Source organism: Myxine glutinosa, chromosome 2 (genome assembly GCF_964187855.1).
Source record: "Myxine glutinosa chromosome 2, kmMyxGlut1.1, whole genome shotgun sequence".
In the NCBI taxonomy this organism is placed as follows: domain Eukaryota; kingdom Metazoa; phylum Chordata; class Myxini; order Myxiniformes; family Myxinidae; genus Myxine; species Myxine glutinosa.
Window position 1 is genome coordinate 71,280,006 of NC_136262.1, and position 20,135 is coordinate 71,300,140.

Here is a 20,135-nt window from a genome sequence, read left to right on the forward strand (position 1 = left end):
TAAACTACCCAGAATCCAAGATTTCCGCACACATCGAGTATTTATTTCCCTCTTTTATATTCAGAAAAAATCTGTTTAACTGCCTTCCCGATACGGTTCAATCCCACTCATCCCTCCAGGACTTTAAGCAGGTGGCGTGCTACCATCTCACGCCATCCCCAAACTTTTGCAGCAATCTTTTCTTGCCCCATTAGTCTGACCTAACCCAACCCAACCCCATTCCTTGTTCGTTAATGTTTCCTCTCCACCCCCTCCCCCCCCCCTTCCTCTCTCCTCTTTTTCTGCTCATTCCATACCTTTCTTTTGTCCAACTATAAACTTTGGACCCACTTTCAGAACATTGCCTTTCACCATCCTGCAGCACGCTCTTCCATTCGCCAATACCTAGCGTTCTTGCATACAAACAAAACAAATCTATTTCATCAGCAGCAGCAGTCTCGACTTCTTCGGTTCCTACAATATTACTAGAAAAGTACAGCACAGACTGGGATTATCAAAGGAAAAGAAAACTTGGGTTCACTGTTGATGTAATGTACAAAACAAATTAACGAATTGTGTCGCACTGCCTTCAACGGACATCCCATTCAAACAACATCTCACAAAGTTATTATAACGTTGGATATCAAGCACATGTACAGAGGAAGTGGCAATAGGTCAAATGGGAATGATTGCAGCTGCAACCCCTGGCACTCAAGTCAACTACACAATTCTTAGGCAAAAACTGTGTGAACTTAACATCAGGAATGATACCAAAATTCCAATCGAAGATTACCGTTTTTCAAAGAACGTCCGCTGCAGCATCAAATTCCAACCCCTACCTCCGCTGAATGAAGAAGACCACAGAATTGATCTGCTTTGGGAGCTGTCCTTCAGATTTCATGTCCAGCTCCCAAATTGGCAAGGAATGATGAACACACTGAACAGTAAGCATGGACACCCAGGACAATCATCTGTGATGTTCCTGCCAATGATTGATATATACCCTGGAGACAAGACATGTATCCTGTCGACGCTTGAATTCATATGCAATCTTGCATCAAAGTACAACATTTCGCCTGTAGTCACTTTCGACCAACCACTATTTTGGAAAGCTTCTGAAATTGTGAACGAGGTTGAAGACAGTAGCCCAGTAAAAGATGTTGTCTTGTTACTCGGCAGCTTCCATACATTAATGAACCTGTTGGGTGCTATTGGGACATTGATGGAGGGAAGTGGACTCAAAGATATCCGAGAGACCATCTATGGGGAAAACGCTGTGGTACACATGATGACTGGAAAGGCTGTGCAACGTGTGCTTCGTGGACATCTCCTAGTTGACCAGTGTCTCACCAACCAAGTCGTCTCCAAGATCATTGATAGTGAACCAGGATTTGAGACTCTCATACAGGAACTTGAGCAGTTATACTCTCAAGCTGCGAATGGTGAAATAGACGTCAACAGAGTGCTTGGATCTGATTGTATGGAAAAGATTGTTTGTGCAGTAACCTCAAAAAAGTCTGAATTGGCTGACAATTCCAAAACGAGCAAGCTGTGGTTGAACTATCAGCGAATGTTGGGAGTGGCTCGGGAGCTTATTGAGGCTGATCGCACAGGATCATGGCAAATGCACATCCATGCTGTATCTGATTGTTTGCCGATATTTGCTGCTGCAGGTCACCCAAATTACCTGAAGTCTGCCTATCTGTATCTCCAAAAGATGACCGCTTTGGAGATCGAAAACCCTGAAGTGTTTCAGAAATTCATGCGTGGATACCATGTCATCCGGCGAAGCGACAAGTTCTGGGCTAGTTTTGGTTGTGACTTGGTGATCGAACAGACACTTATGAGGTCACTCAAAAGTACAGGGGGTTTAACAAGAGGTAGTGGAATGTCAGAGCACCAAAGGGCCATCTGGACAATGTCTTCTCCCATATCATCTGCCTACAATTATGCCATACAGGAATTTTGTGAAATGCGATATACAACTAGCGAAAAGCACAAAGAAGCAACTTCTGCAAGAATAGTGAGGGATAAAGAGGATCGGACCAAACTTGCCACAATGCTTGGACTATATAGTCCATTCTCAGATGAGACGACATTGCGCAACATTATAACAGGAATAAACGCTGATGATGTGAACGTGCACAACCTTTTCACTGTTGGTATGGAAACTGTTGCCAAAATGGAGAGTCAGTTGGTATTTTCTTATTCACACAGACGCAACACTAAAGTAAAGACCTTGGCGTCAGCAAAGGTTGTCAAGGTTACTGAAGATAGAACAATTGATCCAGCTCTCTTATTTCAGAGGTTCCTGGTTGTGTCACAGTAACGAGAGCTAAACTAGACGAGATGATGAAGTACGAACTTTCCCCGTATCCACCCTCCTTGTTCGAAGCTAAACAACAACTACGAAAGCCAGACAAACCCGCGCTTCTCGAGGCTATACGGAACCATGCTACTTCTAAGGATGATGCTGTCCTTCAGTCTATTCCAAAGACTGAGCACTACGTCTTAGACGGGGGTTCCCTCCTACATCGGCTGAAATGGACTGAAGGAAGCACATACAGTTCAATTGCTGATGCTTACGCATCTTTTATGACAGAATTGTATGGTAAAGCAACCATTGTCTTCGACGGATATGGAGGACCCAGCACAAAGGACAACAACCACCAGTGATGGAAGACAACAACTGTGAGAAATACTGTCAATATTACAGAGACAACCAAATTCGTGGGGAAGGATGATTTCCTTTCCAATGAAAGGAACAAAAAGTCACTAATTGATATGATTACGGTGTGCCTGAGACAAAAACACTGCCATGTTGTACAGGCTGAGGGAGATGCCGACGTGGACATAGTGAAAGCAGCCGTCACTATGTCCAAAACCAAATCAACCACCCTTATCGGAGAAGATACAGATCTCCGAGTATTACTTCTGTATCATGGGAAAATAGACAGTAAGGAGCTCTACTTTCGGTCAGACAAAGGGAAACCAAATGTGTACAATATCAAAATTTTGAAGAAGTTACTTGGGGATGATGTCTGTACTGATTTGTTGTTTGCCCATGCATTCACTGGGTGTGACACTACCTCTAGAATCTTTGGTGTTGGAAAAAAAATCAGTGTTTCAAAAAGTCACCAAGGGTGATTCTGTATTGCATACCTGTTCAAGGGTTTTCTGTGCACCAGACACAGATCAAGTTGCTGTAGAAAGTGCTGGGTGTAAAGCAATGGTATCATTATTTAACGGGACAAAGTCCGACTCTCTAGCATCATTGCGGTACAGTCATCTCTGCAAAAAAGTGGCGACAGCAAAGACATTCGTAACCCCAGAGCGATTTCCCCCCACAACCTCAGCTACAAAACATCACTCAAGATGCAGTCACCTTCAAGTCATGGAATGGATGGGCCATAGTGACAACATGGACCCTGCAAAATGGGGCTGGGATATTCAAGGTGACAAACTGACACCAGTAATGATGGACAATAACCCTGCTCCTGACATCCTGCTAAAAATGGTTCACTGCAACTGCTCAGCTGGATGCAACACATTTAGATGTAGTTGTAAGAAGTACGGACTTGAATGCACCGGGGCTTGTGGACCTTGCCAGGATGGCAACTGTGAAAATATGAGCCATGCTCCCATTTTAGATGAAAATGAGGACTGATTTGTGACTTCTTTTTGTAAAGCAGTCATGGTATCCCAACTGGAATGACATTCTGGGTACCAACTAATTGAGAAAAACAGGATACATTGACCAAACTCTATGTCATTTTGCATATATGAAACTGCATGTTAACAAGCATTCTGAGTATTGCGCTGCAATACATGTCCCATACCAAAGTTCAAAGTGCCATAACTTTGGCAAAAATGATCGAATATGCAAATTTATGCACGGTTGATGCTGGTTTTCAAACTTGATCTGAGGTATGCTGAGACACATGTGTGTCACGCCTCGCCTCGTTGATAAGCCCGCAAGGTCGCTCCGTGGAGCACGTATTGCACTGTGTGAATTATATAATTACCAACTCACGGTTGAGGTACTAGCGATTCAAGAGATATCCATTTTTTTTATTTTTTTTCGTTTAATTAACGATATCTGTCAAACCACATGCCCTATCGCAAATTCCAAAAGGACATTTTAGTAGACTGACATGCTGAACAGATCTGTGAAGTTTCCCCTCGATTGGATCAAAAATGAGGGAGGAGCTCGGTTTTAAAGGTTCATGATTAAAAACGTCAAAACTCTGAAACCATGTGACGCATGACGTCATGCTTGCTGACTTTTTTGTTCGTCATGGGTATGCGATTCTGCCTGCAAAGTTTGGCCTCGATCTTTTCAGCCGTTGCAGAGAAAAAGGGGTTTTCGTGTTTGCACGAAAAACAATATGGCGGCCGAACTATGTGACCTGTGACGTCATAATTACGATTAAAATATTCTACAGACCGAGTCCCCCCTACGGTGAAAATTTGACCTCAATCGGTCCTATTATTGCAGAGAAAATCTTTTTTAAAGGAAATTAAAACTTAAAATGGCACTGAGTTAAGGATCATCAAAATAATTATCAGAATTCCTAAAGTTCAAAGTGCCATAACTTTGTCAAAAATGATCGAAACGTCGTGAAGTTCGAACTTGATCTGTAACTTATCATGAGGAAACCATGTGCCAAGTTTGAAATCATTAGCATAAGAGTCTAGAAAAAAAAGTCCGGAAAACTGTTCTTTGCGTGACGGACTGACAGACGACAGACTGACGGACTGGCAGACGGAGGGACGGCGTGAAAACCTATAGTCCCCTCCGGTGTACACCGGTAGGGGACTAATAAAGAGAGTGGCTGAGGCATCAACATCTTGACGTTATCGGTGATTTGATGATGCCATACCATACAGATGTAAAGGACAAAAAAAAATTCAAATACTCCTGTGAATCTCAGTTTTCATAAATTTGGAATTTTTCATCAGATTACATGTAATTACGTCATGACATGACGTCATGACACAACGAATGACGTCATGGCATCATTGGGACACTCCTGTCAACTGCAAGACATCCAAGGTAATACGTTTTATGGTTAATTTTTTACTTTTTAAAGTGATTTAGAACTGCTTGTTTCAAAAGATATGCATCTATATTGGACATTTTGGTCTGATGGCAGCCATTCTGTTTGACGTCAAATTTGGAACCTTTCTGATGAGCCAATTTCGGCCTACTATTGATAAGTTGTTCTTTGGACCAAATACTACAGGAAAACGCCATATTGTAGGAGCTGTGCTCCCACGTCAATCGGAAGAATGGACGCGACAAAAAGCTGGAATTCGTCCGAGTTTCTTTATTGTCACAAAACAACTCGGGTACTCTGAAAAGCCCGTTTATCGGGCAGCAATATATATACACACATTATCCCGGAGCGTTTGCCCGGGAAAGGCGAGAGGGGGCATGGCCGGGCGTCCTGGCCGCGGCCTGGCAAGTCGAGGGCGGGCATGCCCGGGCGTCCCGGACGCGGCCTGGCAAGTCGAGAGCGGGCGTGGCCGGGCGTGCCCGGGCATGCCCGGGCGTCCCGGCCGAGGCCTGGCAAGTTGAGCGTGGGCCTGCCCGGGCGTCCTGGACGAGCCCGGCATGGTGATCGCTCCGCGTCCTTGGTAGGTGCAAGGCGATTGTGTAAACCCAGCGGTAGCCGCTACAATATAACGTTTTCTTGCAATTTTTTGGGGGATAGTCAGCATAATGATCCTACTACAATGGTAATTGTCTTCATGTTCTGCCAAAAACGACACTGATAAAAATGTGGCAGCAATAAGGTGGGGAACAGCTGTTGGTAGTTGAGCACCTGCGTTTGTTGAGCAAGGAAACTCTACAAGATGGCTACTGTGGCAACAAGTGTATCAACTGTGTGTGGGGGGGGGGGGGGGCTTTGATCATACAGGAATGCTAAACAACAGGTTACCTGTAGTTTTAGGTAGTTTCAACAGAAGGGGGTTGATGGTGGACCACGTGTGCCTTGCAGAAACCTGGGGGACAACGCACGGAAAGAGCAGAGGGTACAAAATCAGAAAGGAGGTGGAAGAAGACAGAGAGACCACCGACCTGTCTGCGATGGCAAAGTGACAGTCCCATACACTCAGCATCATCGCAGGAGATTCCAATGATATTGAAGGCTTTGGTTTCTAAAGCATCAATCTGAGCAAGATGGATGCAGGGGCAACAGACTTTCTTCAATTTCCTTTCTAAAGACTTTACATAGAATTTCTATGCAACAGTTCTAGAGAATTTGGTCTTAGAGTATGACATAAATTTTATTCTATGGAACAATTTCTATCGTACTTTAAGACCAAATTCTATAGAACTGTTCCTTAGAAATTCTATGTAATAGTTTTTGTATACGTTCTATAGAACCTGGCTATGGAAATTCTATAGTATCGTACTTTCAGACCAAGTGCTATAGTACTTTAAGACAAAATCCTAGAGTACTTTAAGACCAAATTCTATAGAACTGTTCCATAGAAATTCCCTATAAAATTTATATAGACATTTTACACTAAATTCTATAGGACTTTAATACCAAATTATATAGACATTCTATAGAAAATATCGACTTTTACTGTCGATTCTATTTCTATAGAATTTTTACAGAATTTCTATAGAGAATTTATATGAACCATTCTATAGACCTTGGTCCTAAAGTACTATAGAATTTATTTAGACATGTTCTATAGAACATCTAAGGACGTTTTCAATAGAATTTCTATAGTACATTTTTGTAAGGTGATGGGACACATAAAACATAAAATGGACTGAGAAATGTGCAAAACGATGCTCTTACACACACATCACATGAAGGTGCCCCCGATGCAAGTAAAGAAACCAACAAGCAGAAGAAAAGCGCTACACCCACATGTATTGACAGGTGAAAAAGAAAAAGTAGAATTAGTTATAGAATTAAATAAACATGATAATGAATATTTCAGGTGGACTGCATAAATAATGTGGAATGATGAAACATTACAAAGGTAAAAATTGTGCCATGGAGATGTTGTCCTACGACCTTCAATAAAGAATCCAAATTGGTCGTTGTCTTGAAGATGAAACATTTTCTGGACACTGTGGTGTACGAAAGATGAGAAAAACAGAGTGCAAGACCCAAGCATAACGTTTCAACACACCAAGACCTCACACTAAGACAGCCTGCAGGGCTTGCGGTTCAAGCTGTATGCCAATCGTGTAACCCCACGTGTCAGTAATTGACCCATGCACTTGTCTGGGCTTTCCCTTGGGCTGAGTGAGCTTCAAATAATTGCCTGGCCTAGTGTTCATTCCAGCTGTAAGGTGAAAAGAACGGCAAATGGTGTCAGACCCCAGGGGCTTCTGTGAGATTGTGCACTGCTCAGCCTACGATGTTAATTGGAATTCAATTGCAATCACCGGAGCACGCCTGCAATGCAACACCTGCTGCCAGCTGCAGCCAATGATGTTTTTCCAAAAGCATTAGCTGATGTTAATGATGATTATCATCACATTGCCACCACAATGATTTGTTGGACAAAATGATGCAAGTTGGAGGATACAAGCCAGAAAGGGCATGGCATTTCGATGAAAGACAGATTCTGGTTATAGAGGTCCTACATCTCCAAAATGTGGGAGACAAGTGAATGCCAATAATGGTCATCAAGTTCTACGGGTAAGCTGCCTGGTAGAGGCGAAGGTGCTGCAAATAATTAACAACAACCACTACTATTGACTAGGCTTGAGAAGAGAGAGTTCAAGCTAGTATTCGAAGCTTCAGTCTTGGACACGTTTTTCTGCATTAATGGCAACAGCAAGACAAAAAGATAAATTTAGACATGCAAGATGTTTGAGTTGGAATGTAGATGTCTTTTCTTCCATGTTATCATTAGACCTTGATGTCATGTAATGTAGGAAAAGTACTTTTAGCAAATGTTTGGATTGCACAAAAAACACTCAGTTAGTGATGTCCAGTGTAGTATGAGTACTTTAGAATTTGCATGGCTTTATAATTTGCTTTTGAGGAGTACCTTAAAGTAATAATGAAACGGAAAACCAAATACTACATTGGAGTCATCAGAAGGAACCCGAATAAGCAAAGAGCAAAGATGGAGTCATCAGGAGGAACCTGGATAGGATTCGGGTTTCAGCCGCTACTCCACAACCCTCAAACTCATCCAGGCGCAGCCAAGTAAACCTTCCAGAAAAATATCTGCAAGAATTCACTTCTCCTTGGACAGATATATGAAGAAAGAGAGGAAGAAAGAACAAGCAAGAATTGGAATGAATAAGGAGAAATGTGAAAAAGTAGAAAGAAATATGAAAGAAACAAACATCCCTAACTCCCAGCCCTAGCTCCTTCCCTCAACTCCTAGCCCTAACTCCTAGACCTAGCTCCTAGCCCCAACTCCAAAGCCCTAACTCCTAGCCCTAGCTCCAACAACAAGCTCCAACTCGTAGCCCTAACTCGTAGCCCTAACTCGTAGCCCTAACTCGTAGCCCTAACTCCTAGCCTTAGCTCCTAGCCCTAACTTGTAGCCCTAGCTCCTTGTCCTATCTCCTTGCCCTAGCTCCTAGCCCTACCTCCTAACCCTAGCTCCTAGATGTAACTGGGCTGCAGCAACCTGGAGCACATCAGAGAAAACAGGTATGAGCTTGAAATCTGCAGCACATCGGAGTAAACTGGTATGACCTTGCAATCTGTAGCACATCAGAGCAAACTGGTATGACCTGGCAATCTGTAGCACATTAGAGCAAACTGGTATGACCTTGCAATCTGAAGCACATCGGAGCAAAATGATATGACCTTGCAATCTGTAGCACATTAGAGCAAACTGGTATGACCTTGCAATCTGTAGCACATCAGAGCAAACTGGTATGACCTTGCAATCTGTAGCACATTAGAGCAAACTGGTATGACCTGGCAATCTGTAGCACATTAGAGCAAACTGGTATGACCTTGCAATCTGTAGCACATCGGGGAAAAATGATATGACCTTGCAATCTGTGGCACATCAGAGCAAACTGGTATGACCTTGCAATCTGTAGCACATCGGGGAAAAATGATATGACCTTGCAATCTGTAGCACATCAGAGCAAACTGGTATGACCTTGCAATCTGTAGCACATCGGAGCAAAATAATATGACCTTGCAATCTGTAGCACATCAGAGCAAACTGGTATGACCTTGCAATCTGTAGCACATCGGGGAAAAATGATATGACCTTGCAATCTGTAGCACATTAGAGCAAACTGGTATGACCTTGCAATCTGAAGCACATCAGAGCAAACTGGTATGACCTTGCAATCTGTAGCACATTAGAGCAAACTGGTATGACCTGGCAATCTGCAGCACATTAGAGTAAACTGGTATGACCTTGTAATCTGCAGCACATTAGAGTAAACTAGTATGACCTTGCAATCGGGAGCACATCCCAGCAAACTGGTATGACCTGGCAATCTGTAGCACATTAGAGCAAACTGATATGACCTTGAAATCTGTAGCACATCAGAGCAAACTGATATGACCTTGCAATCTGTAGCACATTAGAGCAAACTGGTATGACCTTGCAATCTGAAGCACATCGGAGCAAACTGGTATGACCTTGCAATCTGTAGCACATCAGAGCAAACTGGTATGACCTTGCAATCTGTAGCACATCAGAGCAAACTGGTATGACCTTGCAATCTGTAGCACATCAGAGCAAACTGGTATGACCTTGCCATCTGAAGCACATCGGAGCAAAATGATATGACTTTGCAATCTGTAGCACATCAGAGCAAACTGGTATGACCTTGCAATCGGGAGCACATCACAGCAAACTGGTATGACCTTGCAATCTGTAGCACATCAGAGCAAACTGATATGACCTGGCAATCTGTAGCACATTAGAGCAAACTGATATGACCTTGCAAGCTGTAGCACATAAGAGCAAACTGGTATGACCTTGCAATCGGGAGCACATCACAGCAAACTGGTATGACCTTGCAATCGGGAGCACATCACAGCAAACTGGTATGACCTTGCAATCTGTAGCACATCAGAACAAACTGGTATGACTTTGCAATCTGGAGCACATCACAGCAAACTGGTATGACCTTGAAATCTGTAGCACATCAGAGCAAACTGATATGACCTTGCAATCTGTAGCACATTAGAGCAAACTGATATGACCTTGCAATCTGTAGCACATTAGAGCAAACTGATATGACCTTGCAATCTGTAGCACATCAGTGCAAACTGATATGACCTGGCAATCTGAAGCACATCAGAGCAAACTGGTATGACCTGCCAATCAATAGCACATTCGAGCAAAATGATATGACCTTGCAATCTGTAGCACATCAGAGCAAACTGATATGACCTTGCAATCTGTAGCACATTAGAGCAAACTGGTATGACCTTGCAATCTGTAGCACACCAGAGCAAACTGATATGACCTTGCAATCTGTAGCACATTGGAGCAAACTGATATGACCTTGCAATCTGTAGCACATTGGAGCAAACTGATATGACCTTGAAATCTGAAGCACATTAGAGCAAACTGGTATGACCTTGCAATCTGTAGCACATCAGAGCAAACTGATATGACCTTGCAATCTGTAGCATATCAGAGCAAACTGATATGACCTTGCAATCTGAAGCACATTGGAGCAAACTGATATGACCTTGCAATCTGTAGCACATCAGAGCAAACTGATATGACCTTGCAATCTGTAGCACATTGGAGCAAACTGATATGACCTTGCAATCTGTAGCACATTGGAGCAAACTGATATGACCTTGAAATCTGAAGCACATTGGAGCAAACTGATATGACCTTGCTTCATGTGCAAAACAAACTGATGATCCAAAGTCAATTGCAATGACTTGGCAAAAGAGGCTTATTGCTTTCAGTTTGTGCTCATGTGCAAAAGGTAAGACAAAAAAGTCATTGTTTTTTTATTTTTTACTAGGTCGAGTCTCATGGAGAGCAAATAAGCAAACTGTTAAAGGGAAATACGAACGCAAATTTTTTCTTTCTGAAAACCATTGAAAATCATTAATCACGGTATAATCTGAAGGGAAATTTTTATTTTTATTTTTTTGCCAATCAAAGTGTCTGTCGCACATGACAAGCCTGAAAGTGTCGATTTTTTATTTCGCCAAAGACGTCACACTCATAACCCACCTTGATTCTAATGGTGGTTCACATGCAAACAGTGTACATGAATGTCGAGCTCGGCCTCCAATACTGATTTAATCGTCATTAGCAACTCTGAAAGTTCTCAGTCTGCTGAAACTGATCAGTGGGATTTTGAAGACTATTGGAGACAAAATTAGTGATGGAAACGCATTCGAGGGAATTATGGAGCCTTATTGTTCTGAGCCTTATTGGAGTGATTTAGACAGACATGGCAATAATGGAGGCGTTCTAGTAGTGCAGATAAAATGCCGGTCGCATGTTCACTACAGATTGGTAGGTTTTGTTTTTCCGTTCAATTGATGGATTATCAGGGATTTTGTATTAATTAATCACTTACATTACTCCAGAAGAAATACGACACAGCACGGACATGGTACAGCATGGACATGAAGCAACATGTACACAACGCAGTACATAAAAGTCACAGCACGTATACGGACATGACTCAGCACAGACATGGCACGACACATCACAGATATGACAAAGCATGGACACGATGGAGCACGGACATGATACAGCACAGACATTACATGGACATAACACAGGATGGACACGGTATGACACAGCAAAGACACGGCATGACACAGCATGGACATGTCATTATACAGCACGGACAAGACACAGCACAGGCACTGCCCAGGCACACTTGGACACTGCCGACAAAATGGGTGACAAATGCCTTGCTCCACCGTTGCAAGCTGACCCAGTGTCTTGTATGTTACAGGGCCACCCCGTTTCATACTTTCCAGGGACACTATTTGTGCCTGTGGTCATACTGTGTCATGCATTGTCGATGTCCCGCCCTAGTGGAGGGGTGGTGTTGGAGGTGGGGGAAAGGGGCTGTGGAGTGGTAGTGAGGTGAGATCGGTTGCCGGCAGGCCAACGCAGGTGTTTGATCACTCTAATCGCCCATGTACATGTGCTGGTAGCTGGCTAGAGATGGTGTTACAGTTTGGAGTGATGGCTGTTTCTTCTGCTTATTCGTGGGGATGGCATCCTTTCTCAATCATGACAAATAATCACAAGATCTAGCCATCTCTGTTGTTTCATAACAGTGCTCTGTAAAATGTTCCAAAAACACAAGCGAACATTTTGCAGATCCGATCCACACTGGGTATTTCGGATAAACCTGGTCCAATTTCTGGAAAAATAGGGTCATTCGGCCATTGGTGTAGCATGAAACCATCTCAGTTTCTATTACTACAACAATCAAGGATGCATCGAGTCGGCATACAGTGCCTTCAGACAGTAGTCACACCCCTTGACTTTTCACATTTTGTTGTGTTACATTCTGAATATAAAAATGTTAAATTGAGATTTTTTTTCAATGACCTACACATAATACCCCATAATGTCAAAGTGCAATTGTTTTTAGAATTCATTACAAAATAATTAAAAATGAAATACAGAAATATATAATTTACATAAGTATTCACCCTTCACAAACCGGTGTGTACCCCGGTTTAGAATAGGTACACCGTATCCCTGCGCATCATAAGAGGTGACTAAGGGTTGGCGCCAGGAAGGGCATCCGGCCATAAAAACATTGCCTCAAACAAGGAACCATGATTGTCATGGGGCCCGCAAGGCTAACCCCTGCTCTGGTGGGGAAAATGGCCTTAAAACGATCATTCATTCATTCATTCATTCACCCTCTGAATAAATACTTTGTAGAAGCGCCTTTGGTAGCAAATACAGCATCAAGGCTTCTTGGGTATATCTGTATCAGCTTAGCACATCTGGATTTGGGGAGTTTCTCCTATTCTTCCTTGCAGATTTGCTCAAGCTCTGTCAAGTTGGATGGGGAGTGTTGGGGAACAGCAATCTTCAAGTCTTTTCACAGATTCTCAATGGGATTCAAGCCTGGGTTTTGGCTGGGCCACTCAAGGACTTTCACGTTCTTGTTCTGAAGCTATTCAAGTGTTGCCTTGGCTGTATGCTTGGGATCATTGTCCTGTTGGAATGAAAATCTTCACCGTAGTCTCAGTTATTTTGCACTCTGAAGCAGGTTCTCCTCAAGGATTTGCCTGTATTTAGGTCCATTCATTGGTCCCTCTATCCTTAGAAGTCTCCAAGTCCCTGCTGCTGAAAAGCATCCCCATGGTTTATCTACGAAGATGCTGCCACCACCATGCTTCCCGGTAGGGATGGTGTTAGATAGCTGATGAGTTGTGCTCGGATTCCGCCAGACATGGCGCTTTGCATTAAGGGCGAAGTGTTCGATTTTAGTGTCATCATGTAGAAGCTGACAAATGGTAATTGTAATTTATGTCCAATTAAAGCCAAGGGAAAAATGAATTGCATCCTGGGTTTTACAGCAGTTGCTATTGTAACTTGTGGGCCTGTGGGTTATCATGTAACTTTGCGGCTGATTGGATGAAAATCAGCTTTAGGTGAAGGGTTTGTTGTGTTGCTGGGGAAGATTGTATGGAGCTTACTGAAACATAGCTCACTGGAGTAGGGAAAATGGTGAACTTTTATTGCAAATGGTGAAGGCACATTACATTGTACAGCATTTATTACATTGAACAGCAGAGACTTTTTACATGTCTGATGAACTGGATTTCAAAAAAAGGTGAACTCATACCTATGCTGTTTTTAAAAGCTACATAGTGGAGATAAGAGTGCCCATGCAGAGAAACATGAATGGTACGTATGGATGAAGAAGAAGACAACGCACACAGAAGCAATACAATTTTCTCCACTGTACGCAATTGGCAGTTCCAGGTGGTGCGATCCGTGGCCCAAAAAGATGCCAACAACATACTTCGCTGCGTGTTTCATTCTTTTTACGAACCTAGTGGGTATCATTACAAGGCCAGGAAAAACACCGACTACCGTAAAATGGGGTGAATAGGGACAGCAAGGTGAATAGGGACACTTTTCGGAAACAATCGGACACACAATCGGACACAATCTGTCCTTATCGGGACACAATCGGAAACTTTTTTCGCTGAAAATTGATAACCATACTGATTTGTAGATATTTGGGTTGAAAGTGTTCTCTTAAAAAAAAAAAGAAAAAAAAAAAGCAACTTATAGTCCCTATTAACCCCATATATGGGTTAAATAGGAATAAATAGGATTTTTATGGCTGTCCCTATTCACCCCATTTTACGGGTGAATAGGGACAGTCACTAATACAAAATAATAATAATCAAGAAATAGGGAAAGTTTGGAGAAACTTTTTATCCCATATTTTTTTAATTGGCACCGTGGTTTATATTATGGGTGCATATTATGTGCATCCATCTGAGCTATCAATTTAGCAATAAGTTGGAAACTCAGGATTGTTTCTTGATTATTATTTTTTTGTATTAGTGACTGTCCCTATTCACCCGTAAAACGGGGTGAATAGGGACAGCCATAAAAATCCTATTTATTCCTATTTAACCCATATATGGGGTTAATAGGGACTATAAGTTGCTTTTTTTTTTTTAAAACAAGAGAACACTTTCAACCCAAATATCAACAAATCAGTATGGTTATCAATTTTCAGCGAAAAAAGTTTCCGAACTTTTTTTAGTTTGTGTCCCTATTCACCTTGCTGTCCCTATTCCCCCCATTTTACGGTACATATTCATGCATGAGCAAGGAGGTGCAGTCGTGAGGTTCAAGGGACCCTGGTAAGAGGGCCTGACAGGTACTACACCTTGCCCACAGGTGACCTGGGAGTATTCAAGGCAGGGCATCCATCTCCTTGAGGTATCAAAAGACACATGTATACCCGGGCTAGAATAGGAAGTGAAATTGAACATGGTGTAGGAAATCTCGGTGCAGGAGATATTGTCGTCGGGATTTTTGACAAATGATGTCAGGTGGAAGTGTGCCTGTAGTGAAAATTCATTGTCAATTGGAATTAACAGTTGCAAAGAAAAGCATACTTATTCAGTGTGGACAAGCAGCTAGACAACCAGACAGACAAGCTGCGAAATTTGAAACAGCTGTGAAAAGGTAGAACTGAGGAGAGTTTGTGCAAATATCCTTGGATATTGATTGGAAAGCCCTGGGATATAACAGTTTCCAGTATTTTCACTGGCTTGACCAAAAAGACAGCAGAGGGGTTGTTACATGTGAGGTTACAGGTGGGCTCTAAGTAATGCAGCTGTGTTCTGATGCAGTGCCCTATTCTGATAAGGGTTATGTGTTTTATTAAGGGTGTGAAACAAATAGGTTGGAAATGTGAATACTGAAGTGAATTGGGAAAATACTCATTAAATACTTGAATTTTTTTTTTTTTTTTTTTTGTATACAAGATCGAGGCTCGTGAAAGAGCGAACATTAATCACACAGAAAGACAAACAGACACACAAAACAAATAACATCGGGAGCGGTAGACAAGATGGGGAGAGAGGGGGAAGGACACAAACACAACATTTGAGAGCAGGGACCGAGAGACATGGAGACATCGAGAGAACTGTGGGAGGGAGAGGGCTTTGGGGGGGAGGCATGGGAAGGGGGGGGGGGGGGTGGGAGAGGTATAAAACATATGGACACTGCCAAGACTTCCAGGAAAGAAGTTGGAATTTCAAACAAGGTGGATCTGGGGTGAATTAGTGGGGGTAGAAAAGATCAAGGTTTTGGATGGGGGAAGATAAGAGATGGTGGTGAACAGCTGTTTTGAAGACCTGGAGGGAGGAGTGTGATTGAAGTGAGTGTGGGAGTTTGTTCCAGAGGCGGGAGAAAAGAGGAATGAAAGAGTGAAGGTGAGCAGAGAGCCGAGATTTCGGCAGTTTAACCATCAGAGGGTGGCTGGCAGATCTTGTGCGACCTGTAGGAATATTTGGGGGACAGAGCACAGAGAGAGCTGGGGGAGCAAGGCCGGAGAGGAGTCGGTAGAAGACAGAAAGACCACCTACCTGCCTGCGGTGAGTGAGTGATAGGCCCTCAGAGATAGCTTCATCGCGGGAGATTCCAATGATTCTGAAAGCTTTGGATTCAACAGCGTGAAGCCGAGCCAGGTGTGAAGCAGGAGCACCAGCCCATAGGGGAGAACAGTATTCCATTGAGGTGCGGATGAAAGCCTTGTATGTGGTGAGGAGCTCAGGTGTGCCTAGGAAGGACTTCGCACGACGGAGGATGCCCAGTCGGCGACTGGCTTTGGAGGCCAGCTTGGAAATGTGGTTTTCCCAAGAAAGATCATGGCAGATGGTGAGACCCAAAAGCTTGAGCGACAGAACTTCTTGGAGAGGATTGTTGAGAAAGTAGATGGGAGGGTTGTCCAGTCGATCTTTTCGGAGAGACATAGTAAGAGTGTGAGATTTGTCAGGATTGAAAGACATGTTCCACATGTTTGACCAGTCTGTGATTTTGTCCAGGTCTTCAGAGAGTGAGGAGGCTGCAGACTGCCGATCTGAGGGAAGAGGAATGGAGCGGCAGAGAGTGGAGTCATCAGCAAAGAGATACAGAGGATTTTCCAGAGAGTCGGAGAGATCATTGATAAAGACCAGACAAAACACAGGGCCCAGCACACTGCCTTGGGGAACTCCAGCCTGAACGGGAAGGGGAGATGAGAGAAATCCATTCAGGGCCACACGTTGACTACGACCAGAGAGGAAGTCCGCAAGCCATGCATGGAGATTTCCATGGATACCATAGGAGGAGAGTTTGGTGAGCAGAGCTGGGTGCCAGACCGTATCGAAGGCACGTGATATGTCAAGGGAGACAGCTCTGATTTCCTGTTTGGCATTGAGGACCTCCATCCATTGTTGAGACAGCAGAAGCAGCATGTCCAGAGTAGAGTGACCTGGTCTGAAACCAAATTGATGATCAGAGATCAAGCCATTGGAGAAGAGGAAAGATTTCATATCCGAAGCAATGATGGATTCCATGACTTTGCTGATAATTGGGAGCAGGCTGATTGGTCTGTAGTTGCAAGGATCTGTTTTTGCACCTTTTTTGTGTAAAGCGGTAATGTTTGCTGATTTCCAGGATGCTGACAGATGACCTTGAGCAAAGGATAGGGTGAAAAGAACAGAGAGAGGGTGAGATAGAGCGGCAGAGCAGGATTTTAGGACCCGTGGGCTGATGCCATCTGGTCCAGTTGCAGAATCAGAGTCGAGGTTTGACAAAAACTCCTCCACCTTGTCAGGAGAGAAGGTATTAAGATAAACGCCATTAATGAGTGAGCTCACAGACCCACAGGAGAACTTTGACTCAAAGTGTGATTTCTCGAGACAGAAAAGGCAGCCAGTAGGTAGGGGAATGGGTTCAGATGTATCGGATCGACGTTGCAAACTGGAAGGACTCATTACATTGTACAGCATGTTTTTATGCTAATGGGTGATTAGGAATGAGGAACACGCTTCATCCCACTAAGGAAACCTTTTCCCAATAGAGGTACAATCAGTTTGGATTGGTGAAAAGGATTTTAGGGGTACATATAGAACTGTCAGACCAACAGAAAGGGTTGTGGAAACAACCGACTGACATAACTTCACATTTGACCTTAGTGGTGGCTGAAGGACATGCTGTTCAGGAGATTGTTCCAATGATAACAGTAATGAAAGGAGATGCCAAGGTAAGAGTGGCAACTGATAGGTGACTATTTTGGACTGTTTCTAGAAATTATGGAATTTGGAAATTTTGGGAGAGATTGGATGTACTAGTAAAGTACCTGAACAATGATGGAATACACATCCAAATGGTGTGAGACGAATTAGGGCGGGCACAACCAGTGACTATCGAATTAAACCCCACCAAATCATTGCCTGAAAAAAAAATCAATGCCCATAGTGACCAGAAGCTGAACAAGCCTTGTTACTATGCGTGCTAGTATTAATCATGGAGATCATACTAGCAAAGGAGGGATAGTGTACATAGTAATTAAGAGTTGCATGGATTTTTATTAAAATGCCAAAATGTTTTGTGCGAGCATTTCATCCGCCGGCTCATGGAAGCAGCAGGTGAGGACTGTCATGAGACCAACCCGGGAGATGTCGAGTTTATTGGGACTCGTGGGAGAATGAGCCCTCTTCAGCTGTCTAGTGTGAAGGTATGAGAAAAAGGGGTTCCAAAATCGTAAACGACAGCAGGAAGGACCATGGACTTCACAGAACCAACAATGATGGGGCAAGAGCGAGGGGTTATCAACAAAGAAATACAAAGTGGAATTTGGGCCTTTAGCAGAGCATCATGCTTGTTGTTAGCCACTGACTTAATAATAATAATAATAATACATTTATTTTATATAGCGCTTTTCAAGAAGCCCAAAGGCGCTTTGACAGAGTACAAAAAAACAAGTGCAAAAAGACAAAAATCAATAGGTAAATAATCAAAGCAAAAGGAAGGAGAAGGAGAAGAGATAGTCAGGGGTTAGATGCTGTGGGTTGAATGTTGAATGCAGTGTTGAACAGGTGGGTCTTGAGTGATGTTTTGACTGTGGTGAGTGAGGAGGAGTCTCTGATGGTGTGAGGTAGTGAGTTCCAGAGGGTGGGAGCAGCGATGGAGAAGGCCCTGTCCCCCCAGGATCTGAATTTGGTCCGGATGGGGGGGGGGGGGGGGGGAGGTTGGTACCAGCAGAGCGGAGGTTGCGGGTGGGAGTGTGTCTGGAGAGGAGGTCAGCCAGGTAGGATGGGGCCAGGTTATGGAGGGCTTTGTAGGTCAAGAGGAGGATTTTGTACTGGATTCTCTGTGGGATGGGGACTTAACAAATTCATTTGTTAGGACGGGATCTGTTGTGTCAAATGGGATATATGGTAAATGTCCTAAAATGGAGTCTATTTGAAGGTCCCACAGGAAGTAGGTGTAATGGTGATAGCGTGTTCGAAGGCTTTGATAAAAAATCTGTCGAAGAAAAATGACAAACACTGATATGGTGTTTTGAGAAGAGGGAAGTGGAAGTTTGGGGGAAAACGAGTCTGAAGGAAGTTCTTTCCGTGATTTGGACGATGAGTTGAAGAGAATAAATCATATAATGTTGCAAACGAATAACGGAAGTCAAGAGGCGAGTGATAAATGCAGAGTGACGATGTACAAGTGGCAGGGATGAGAACACAAGCCGTGTTGGGTGTTTATTACCTCCCGGCTAGGTTGCTAGTTTGGGAATACTTTTGGAAGTAATTGCTGGATAGCTGGCTACTGTAGTTAATTGCTTGCAAAAGAGTAACCTCTTTTCAGATTAGCTATTAACATTTTTGCATTTAAGATTACTAAGAACATAAAAATATAATCATTAGTTGTGTAGATAGTGGTGATTAAATGATCCATATATGGTGATGCTTTTATCTGAGTGTATATGAGAAAATGTCTTGTAGGGTCAGAAGATTCCAGGATGTTGCCGTTACAAAAAGTGAGATGAGTGGCCAAGAGAATGACGAGTACTTGACATTGGGTCGCAGAAAGAAGACTCCGATAACTCACCTGACGGAGATGGAGTCGATTCACTTTGCGACACTATGCACCACCAAAATCACCCCCCCCACCCCCCCCCCCCCCCCCATCAACACCTTTCCCAAACACATGCCAAACAGAGGAAGCATTGATGATGAGTCAACGCCTCTTGAGAAGAAATTCAAAATGGGAGAAAGATCATTACCCAACTATAACGAAGAAACTTGGATGACTGGGTGTGAGTGATGAATAAGAGGCTCTTTTCCAGGTCGCCTCTGGTCTACCTCGAGGAGGAGGGTCGAACTCCTACTAGGAATTTGCCAACCCTTGCGGCTCCCGGGCCTGGGCAACCCGCTTTTGGGATCCTGGTGGAGGTAGAAACTCTCCCTTGGGGAAGTGACGATGGACGACTGGGGAAGGGAGTGCGATAACAGCTTGTCAGAAATGACAAAAAGACAGGGTTGTAGAAGCTGACAAATGGTAATTGTCATTTCTGTCCAATCAAAGCCAAGGGAAAAATGAATTGCATTCTGAGTTTGACAGCAGTTGTTATTGTAACTTGTGGGCTTGTGGGTTATCATGTAACTTTGTGGCTGATTGGATGAAAATCAGCTTTCGGTGAAGGGTTTGTTGTGTTG

General features: G+C 43.3%; 1 long non-coding RNA gene across 1 annotated transcript; it reads right to left on the minus strand.

Moving 5' to 3' along the window:
• Positions 1-5,289: 5,289 nt before the first annotated feature.
• LOC137422612 (uncharacterized) lies at positions 5,290-19,909 on the minus strand. The gene is made up of 3 exons (XR_010983540.2): positions 19,782-19,909; positions 5,925-5,988; positions 5,290-5,615 (listed from the first exon to the last, which is right to left on the minus strand). It is a non-coding gene; the product is annotated as an uncharacterized LOC137422612 (long non-coding RNA).
• Between the last annotated feature and the right edge of the window lie 226 nt (positions 19,910-20,135).